This window comes from Protopterus annectens, chromosome 16.part0, assembly GCF_019279795.1.
Source record: "Protopterus annectens isolate FY-2018-M chromosome 16.part0, PAN1.0, whole genome shotgun sequence".
Lineage (NCBI taxonomy): Eukaryota > Metazoa > Chordata > Ceratodontiformes > Protopteridae > Protopterus > Protopterus annectens.
In genome coordinates, this window is record NC_056750.1 from 342,366,938 (window position 1) to 342,377,026 (window position 10,089).

Here is a 10,089-nt window from a genome sequence, read left to right on the forward strand (position 1 = left end):
GAAAAATTTTCAATTAATTTTTCTTTTTTTTGACTGTAAATTATAGCTTTGGGAAGCCAGAAAAGGTAAACTGAGCTATGTATGTTTCTGCATATCATAGAACAGGAAGCTCTGCAAGTTTATAACATAGCTGAATTTCTAGAGGGGGAGAGAGTATTGTTATGATGATACAAGTTCCAGAATTAGTGTAAGTCAAGGAAAATCTACCATGTGTATGTTAGTTGTTCTTCAAAAGTACACAGAGTCCCACTGACTCTGTTGAAGCTAATGTTGCTTAATTAAATAATCAAGCCAAATACTATGATTTTGATGGTTACAATACTTCAATGCAATGCAGAATCATGAATGGTATCTAAAATGATTAAACAGGGAGTCTGATACTGGCAGAATGAATGAAATTTATTATGTTGCATTCCAAAGAGGTCACATAAGGGTTTAGTGAGTGCAAAGCTGCATGCAAGTACTCAAATTTAAAGCAAGTAAAAAGTCAGTAAAATGAGTCATGAAAGCGTTGGGAAAAATGAAGAGTATGAGAAAAAATATTTTTGCTACATTTTGTACAGTGTGTAACTGACTATAGTCATGGTAAAAGACCTGCCCTGGGATTAATCAGCTCTGTAAAAGCTGTGTAAAATAACTCACTTTGCTAAAGAATGAAAAATAAAAGATATTAACTTTAACTTAAAAAATTGTATAGCTTGGAAAAAGAGTCATGAGAATGATTTGATAGTGGCCATGACTTGTGTTGGGAATGTGTACAAAAGAAATCATGTGCGAGGAAAGGGAAAATAAAATATGCAACCAGAAAACTATATGAAAATTTGGGCAAAGAAACTCAAAATAAATACTGAAGTGTGTGTTACAAATTAAACACTGCCATATGGTGAAATGCATCTGCTCAAATATTTGAATGAATGAATCTGAACAGTAATAAACTGAAGTCACTAATCTGAAAACTATTTAGTTTTCTTGGCTAGCAAGTAAAACTTTTTTTTAAACACCTTTATTGAATTATCACTTGTGAAATAGGCAAATTTACATTTATATAAAAGTAATCAAACTGTATTAACAAGTTCATGTTTACAAACATTATCTTCATATATATTGCTATATGTAATGCAGCCTAAACAACATTACATAAATTATTCAATTCCTGCCTTTTTTTTTTAAACAAGAAGCATTTTCATTAAACATCACTTAAGACACAGGCAATCATACATTTATATAAATGAAAACAAACCACACCGACACAATCCTAGTTGCAAGTATTTTACGTCAAAAATCATACTGACACACTCCCATTTGCAAATATTATACATCACTTATAACATACCCAATCATTTTCGGTTAAACATCACATAGCTCATTTAAGTCCTGCCTTCTTTTAAACCTCATTCCTCCCTTGTATGTATTGTTCCCACAATTCCTATTTTTCCTATGTAGTTTGCTCCTACTCTTTTTCTAAAGATCTCAATTCCAGTTGTTTTATCTCCGTTACTGTATTCATTGCTTCTAGTATAGTTGGTTAGCAAGTGAAACTGTTATCAGAAAGTACTTGTATGTGAACATTAGAATAAACATACACAATTAGTTTCCAGAAAGTAGATATCGCAGAAATCCCTTCTATTTTGGGTCATTAGACTTGCCAAAGGATAGGTATGGTGAAATGGTTCACAAAGTAAATGCACAGTTACCGTATGATTCTAGCCAAAATATGTAGACTGATATATCCTATTTAAAGAGTATGAAGTTATGTTTAATCAGTCAGGCTATGTGCAAGAAACTCGTATTCAGATAGATTCTACAGTGCTACCAGTAATGCATGCTTCGGGGAAAGTTCCTGTAACTCTGAGAGTTAGAATCAAGGCAATGAAATACATGAAGTGTATGGATGCAATTAAAAAGACAATTTGTATCAGAAATGTGTTAACATCATGGATGCTGTCATGAAACTAGCTAAATGTTGTGTTTCTATTGAACCACATGATCTTAATAAAACTATAAAAAAGAACATTATCTACTTTGTACAACACATGAAGTGCCATCTACAATGCTAGGAGGAAAATATTCCTCTGTGATAATCAAGATTTCTAGCAAATTAAACTTGATGAGGAGCATTCTGAGATTTTGCTTACTCTTTCGGCTTTTCCTGGTTAGGGGTCACCACAGTGGAACTTCAGTCCGCTCATGATTGGCAGTGGATTTTACGGTGCTGAGTTGCCAGTCCGATGCCCAACCTTCAACGAAGGCAGGCCCATTCATGCTCGCACCTACCTGTATGTCTTTAAAGTCACTCGACCTCACTGAGGACATACAAACTCCACACAAAAGGCGCTCCAGCTGAGAATCGAACGGGAGAACCGCTGTGAGGCGACAACGCTAACCGCTGCACCATCGCGGCTTATAGTTCTTTAAATCATCTATGCATAGATGCAGATTTCTTATACTCTGATTTGGTAGATCATTGCCACCTGAAGTGTTTCAGAAACCTTTTGCACAAAATATTTACAGGTTTGATAGTAATGTTAACATCCCATGTTAGTGAGGAGTCAGACCAAGAAGCATTATGCAAGACTGACCAAGTTACTGAAGAAATTGAGAACAACCTTGAGCTAAGCAACAATTTAATGTTTGAAAGCTTGAAACCAGAAATTAAGAAAAACATTGTATTAGTGCAAATGCCTCAAGGGGATATATGCTGTCATGAAAAATTTGGCTGTGATTCATTATTTTTCTAAGGTTATTACCTTTAAGAAAATTATTAGAGCAAGATATGAGGCAGAAATGAAGAAAAAAAATTGAAATGCTTAAACAATTAGTGACACCTCCTGCAATTAATTATTTTGAAGTAAATTGAAATGCTTAAACAATTAGTGACACCTCCTGCAATTAATTATTTTGAAGTAAATAAGTCACATTAGAGATAAATGTCAGCCAGAATGGAAATTGCAGAAATTCAGCAAGATGATAAATCAAGTTGTTTGTTCAGAGTTTTTATGGAATATCAGAAAAGATATGCTCACATAGAAAAAGAGCTGATTGCCATAGTATATGACATTGCTGTAAACAGTTCTAAAAATATATTTATAGGAAAATGGCTACTAGAAACAATCCAGAAACCACTAAAAACTATATTTAAGAGGTCATTACACAAGGCTGTTCCTGGACTGCAGACAATATTGTTGCAGAACTATAACTTAGTTGAGAAGTCAAACCAGAAAAGAAATGCATAGAGTACATTACCCGAGTCATTTGTGTTTGTCAAAACAACAAGAACATTTGCTCAGTGATGATTTGATGTTAAGTTGAATAATTCATGTTGCCTATGACTGAAAAGAAGCTTATGGAGTTTAAGCAGTGTATTGAGTGATCAGAAATTGCAGATGCTTAAAGGGGCAATTACGTGTTGTAACTAGGTGGTACCTTTTCACTTATGGGTAACCAAAGTGTGTTTCTACCTTAAGAAGCATGTGACTGCTGCTGTAGGGACAGAAGTAAAGTAGTCTGGGCATTCTGAATTTGGAAAAACACAGGGAGGCTTAAAGTGAGACTGCATCATCAGCAAGAGCACTTATGCACTTAAGTGCAGATTAACACAAAACAACTGAGAACTACTTTGCTGTGCTTTTACATTAAGAAGTTCCAGGATTGTCTATATTGTGGCAGAAGGCGTTTTTTGATTTTTCTGAGCTGGAAAGCATTCCAGGGAGTTTAAAGTATACTTGTTTATTGGCCATAGGGCATGGGAGTTGGCTTTCAGTTTTTCTCTGTCTGCTATAAATTAGGTGCTTTTTTGCAGAACTATTTACAGTGCAGTAGTGATTAGCATATCCTATATAGTCAGAGAGATTCACAATGTCTCTTGTTAGATTAGGGACTTCCATTTTAAAGTAGTTATTAGGCAGGCTAAAAGGTAAAATAGCAAACAATACAACGTACTGTGACTTACATGGCAACTGAAATAGAAACCGACTGTAAAAGAAATACATTTATTCAAAAACACTGCACAGGTTAGCGCTTTTGTCTTAAATGAACTAATGCTTCATCAGACGAATAGAAAACCTTAAAGAGTCTCTTAAATACAAAAGCGTCACTTCCCAGCTCATTAATACATATTTGAACAGACACACAAATACAATAAATTACCTAGGATATTCCCCACCTTGTCAGCAAACGCTGATCCAAAATTCATCTCTTAGCAATGACATCACACAAACGACAACTTCAATGCTGTAGTTTAAAGCAACAGCACTATAAAGCACATGCTATGTTATTATTCATAAAGTTCATATAAAGCCCATACAATCAGCAAAAAACAAAAAGATCAATACTAAGGTTTTCTTTTTGTCTGATGAAGCATTAGTTCATTTAATGCGAATGTCCTAACCTGTGCAGTGTTTTTGAATAAACGTATTTCTTTTAAAGATTGTTTTTATTTCATTTGCCATGTAAGTCACAGTAAGTTGTATTGTTTGATATTTTTGCTTTTTTACGTGCGACTGTACTCGACAGGTTATACTTTTGTTTCCATTTTAGAAGGTAAAATATGCCTAGAAATGTAGTGTCAGAATTGTGTTTCATTTATGCATACATTTTAGAAAAGACAGTTAAGCAGAAAGAAAGAATAACCTTGCTGGTCAAGCCTTTTCCTATTTTGAATACTGTGATTTGTTTTAGTTGTATTCTGCTTTTAACTGCATATTAAAACTTGAAAAGAGACCATAGCTCTGTCTCTTGTTAGTCAGGCAGAAATTAGTACAAGTCAGTAGAACAGGCCAGTAAAGGTTAATCATCTGTGAACTGAGGGGGTGGAGCTAGGAACTAAACCTTCTATTTAAGGGGTAAAATAAAACATTTCAGAGCTTTAATAGAAAGACTCACCCAGACTCTGCTGTGAGGGAAAGGTTAGTTTGCTTTTTATTTGTTGTATTACTTTATTGCTTTTTTCTATTTTGAATACTGTGATTTGTTTTATTTACCTCGTGTTTTACTTGTATTCTGCTTTTAACCGCATATTAAAACTTGAAAAGAGACAACAGCTCTGTCTCTTGTGAGTCAGGCTGAAATTTTTTTCCCCACCCAGTTACTGCAAACACCACTGTCTTTCTAGTTGCCTTCTCCTTATGTCAGTTTGACGATATATCTCATTTCCTCTCTGTTTTTACTGGATTGTGTGAGTAAGCACAAAATTATCATTTTGTGAAATCACTCCCCTTCAACTATTTAAATTTATTGGCCATCCTATTGTATTCCATAGTACCAGAATACAAAAGTGACCACCCCCTTTCAGTCTATCTTTCTGTTTTAAATATAGTGACTCTCCACTAAAACTTAACTTTTTAGACAGGTAAAACTTAAGTTACCTACTTTCACATCTAACTCCTTTAGTGCACACTGCAGTGTTTAGGATAAACCATTTTTTTTCATCTTACCTTTAAACATCCCTGTGACTAGCATTTGCTTTAAAACTTGCTGGAAACCACTAGGAAGTCTTAAACTGATACAAGCACCCAACTATCCTTGTTAATAAGGAGAAATTAATTGTAGGCAGTAAACAGCCTATAATTGTAAAGTACCTTGCTAAGGTAAGGGAAAACAGCTCTTGTACTTTACAAAAACAAAAAGCACCAAATCATGCATGTCCAAGGGTCAGCTTTCAGTGATTTCTCCTGTCCACCTGGTGAATCTGGGCATACTGGGGCAATGCAGCAATTGCCTCATGTACACAGACAACCTCCTACCACCCAACACTACAACCTGCGAGAGATGCACTTAAATAGCCAAACTGGAAGCAAAGCTCTCTCCACCTAAGATTGTGCTAGACAGTCAAGAGGAGAAGGTTAACACCCACACTACACCTCAAGTAACACATAGCCCTTCTAAACCCACACCACGAACACCCACACATAGCAACACTAAACCCACATATGTGGAGGCCCTTAACAGTAACCTGCTCAAGCAACAAGGACCTCTGAAGATGAAACGCAAACAAACACCAATCACAACCAAAGTGTCACACAGCTCACAACACCAGTGTGCCACCCAACAACAGCCCCTAAGGCAAGACAACGTGCCCAACACTTTAGTCATAGGTGACTCTATAGTCAGGCACACTGATGTCCCACTCGCCAGGCTGAACAAGGAGAAAATTACAGTCAGCTGCCTGTCGGGTGCCATGATCCGCCACATAATGCATGCACTCAAGTCACTCCACAACAAGTACAAATATGACTCTGTAATTGTCCATGTTGGAATGAATGACTTGAGACTTACCTCCCTGGACTACATGAAAAGAGACATGGAAGAGCTCTCGGATCATGTGGCCCAGGCAGGTATGACCCTAGCCCTGAGTAGCATCCTGCCTTCGCCCAGAATTATACCACAGTATAAGGACAAAATGACTGACTTCAACAATTGGCTAAGCCTCTGGTGTCATTGAAAGGGGATCCAGTATCTGTCTGCCTGGGACGACATGATCGACAGACCACGATGCTTTGCCAGAGATGGTCTGCATCTGTCATCCCTGGGATTCAGGTTACTGGCTAAGGCTCTTGCCACCCCTATAGTGCCTTTTTTTAGGCAAAGTTCAAAGGACAAAACCACCACCATAACAGATACAAGCATGCAAAATCTGACGGTAATGCTACTCAATGCTAGAAGTCTAATCCTCAAAATGCACTCTCTCGAGGCACTCCTAAAAATGGAGAACATCGATATCTATGCAGTAACTGAGACCTGGTTCAAGGCTCCAGAGAGCACCCCTGCAATACCAGGCTACAACTTTTACCACACTTTTCGGCCACCAAACCAGGACCGAAACACTAAAGGTGGAGGAGTGTCCATATTCACCAAGAATATTCACAACACCAGGCTAGTTGCCCAACACAATGCGTCTGAAATTCTCCAGGTGCAACAAACACTAGGTAAGACTGCAGTCCAAATTGTAGCTTGCTACAGATCCCCCACCATGCCCCAAGATTCTTACTACACGTTTCTAAACATACTGGAAAATATTAAGATACAACCAAACACCCTAATACTGGGTGATTTCAACTACCCTGCCATTAACTGGGAAAACTACTTGTGTACCAGCACCTTTGCTCAACGGTTCTTGGAATTCATAAATTCCAATGCCCTGGATCAACTAATCCTTAGTCCCACCAGGGGCTCCAATATCCTAGACCTGGTCATTACCAACATGGGAAATCAATGCTCCACACCTATGGTCACCCCTCATTGTTCAGGTCTGACTATAAGCTAATCACCCTAGACATCCACATTCCACCCCCCACCCCACAGTAAGGAAACCTCCGTAAAAAACTTCTCCAAAGCCAACTTCATGCTACTCAAGTTAGAAGTGACAAACTTCATGACACCCATGCAGGTGAGAACTGAAAGTTCGACTGCTGAATCCTACACTAAGGCAGTGTACGAGCACATCCACTCGTGCATGAATCGTGCCATCCCCAATAGAACCAAGACACTCTCCTCCAAAAAAGGAAGCCAATCTGGTGGTCCCTTGCCATAAACAAACTTTACAACAAAAGGAAGAAACTGTTGCAGAAAAGAGGAAAATACCAGGATGCAAAAAACTCCCTTACCAGCCTCAGTAAGAAGCTGAGATCCCTCATAAAATCATCCAAAGCTAGTTATGAAAATAAAATTGCCAAAGATTCCAAAGACAACCACAAGGCATTCTATAGCTATGTCAAGAATCTAAATGGCAATGCTCAGATCTTCTCTGAGCTACAACAGAATGGCATGAAATATACTGATCCCAAGGATATTGCCAATATCCTGGCAGATCGATTTAGTGCAAACTTCACCCCCCCCACCCTCTAAAGGGCTCATCTCAATACCGAAAGAGTGCCAAATTCCGGTAATAACGACCACACAGTTAAAAAACGCACTCTCCAAAGCTAAGAATACAGCATCCATGGGACCAGACAACATCCCAGGCTGTGTACTACATGAACTACAAAATAACTGGCACCTCATCTAAGTGTCATGTTTAATCATAGCCTCACCTCCGGCTTTGTGCCCACTGAGTGGTGCACAGCTACAGTTAGCCCATCCACAAGGGGGGATCCACCTTAGATCCCAGGAACTACCGCCCCATCAGTCTGACAAGCCTGATCTGCAAGGCCATGGAATGTATTATCATGGAACTTATAAACAATGACATTGACAACCTTCAAACACTGGACCCCACATAGTTTGGGTTCGTGAAGGGCCGATCTTGCCTCCTACACCTGATTGACTTCTTCGAATGAGTCTCCAAAGCCATGGACAAGGGTAAGGTGGTCCACACAGCCTATCTGGACCTCGCCAAGGCCTTTGACACCATCCCCCACTCTGGAATCATAGATAAACTTACTAAACTGGGCAGTAATACCTACGTCACTTGATGGGTTGCCAACTGGCTTACTGACAGAACCCACACTGTAAAAGTAGCCAACTCCAAATCCAGCTCCAGACAAGTGGAGTACCTCAGGGTTCACTCCTGGGACCACTCTTGTTTGGCATCTACTTCTCTGAAGTACAGGCCAACACTAAGGGACTCCGGCTAACAAAGCTTGCAGATGACTGCAAACTGGGGGCCATTATTGAATCCCTAAATGATGTGGATATTCTACAAAAGGGCCTTACAGAAACAGATGCTTGGTGCCAGAGCCATGGGCTCAAGCTCAATGCCAGGAAATGAATAGTTATCCCCTTTGGGAAAAAACATGTACCTGTGAATTACCACATAGGTGGCAGTACACTAAACACCGAAAGTGTGATAAGAGACTTAAGGACACAGGTGGACAGTGGTCTCACCTTTGATAACCACATCGCCATAATAGTCAGGAAATCCTTCTATGTGGCACACCTCATCACTAAGGGCTTTTCATCCAGAAAAAAGGAGGTCATTGTCCCACTGTACTCAATCCCTCATTAGACACATTATAGAATACAAAGCCCCGTTTGGTATGTACCTCTCAAGACATCTGCAACAACTGGAAAGGCCACAGAAATACCTCACTAAAAGAATCACAGGCCTAAAGCAGATGCCCTATGCTGACCGTCTAAAAAACCTCCACCTATACTCTGTCGAATATAGTCTACTCAGAGGCTATCTCTGCTCAACATACAAGGCCATGTCAAACCCAGAGCTGTTGGACATGCTACACTTAAAGAAATCCTAATCCCTCAGAGATGCACGCTTCAGGGATATAAACCTTGTCATCACAATGAACAAAACATGCTGGAGGGATAGGTTCCTGACCCAGAGACTCCCCAGACTCTAGAATAGACTGCCTATACATGTCAAGCAGAGCGCCTCTTTGGCCCTCTTCAAAAGGAACCTTGATGATTGGATGGGAGATAGGAAATTCACCTCGGGGATCATGTCAGTCACCCTGCTAGACAGGGGTCCAGGGAAGTAAATACTGTGGGAAGAAATAGCCAGGGAATTGTTTATAGCTAGGCTTGTATAGGCCCTAGCGCCAAATGCCTAGTACCAACCTATGAACCTGTGAGAGATAACAGTTCCCAAAGGAAGGCTACAGACTGTTCTTTTTCTGTTCTCTTTCTGAAGGGAAGAATCAGAGGAATGTTAAATAATGGGACAGCTAGGCATCTGCAAGACTGCAAAACAAGACAAGGCCTGCGAACCAAGGCTAAGGAGGTGTAAAGCATTACAGAGTTTTAGTATTATTAAAATATACTTCAGATACAGTTAGGGAAGTCAGTTAGTTCGACCTGACATACAGAAAAGATTAAATGGCTAGCATTTCAGAAAGGAAGCTACAATACAGACACTTGAGCTTGAGTACAGAAGACCGGTCAAATAAAGACATTATTCAGGACAATCAGAAAATACGTGCAGAAACTTTGGATATATGTAGCGGCACTGTTATTACTAGCCAGCATCTCATCATTTCTACAGACTGTTATTGTTTATTAGCACTGTCAATGAAGACAGTATTCGAATATTATAAACATCTAATAAAGCCTTGTTAAATGAACTACAGTGTTTGAAGAATTCATTCCAAAAAGTACACAAGACTTGGCCCATAAAAGAGAGATTGGCACCTGTTCAGCATG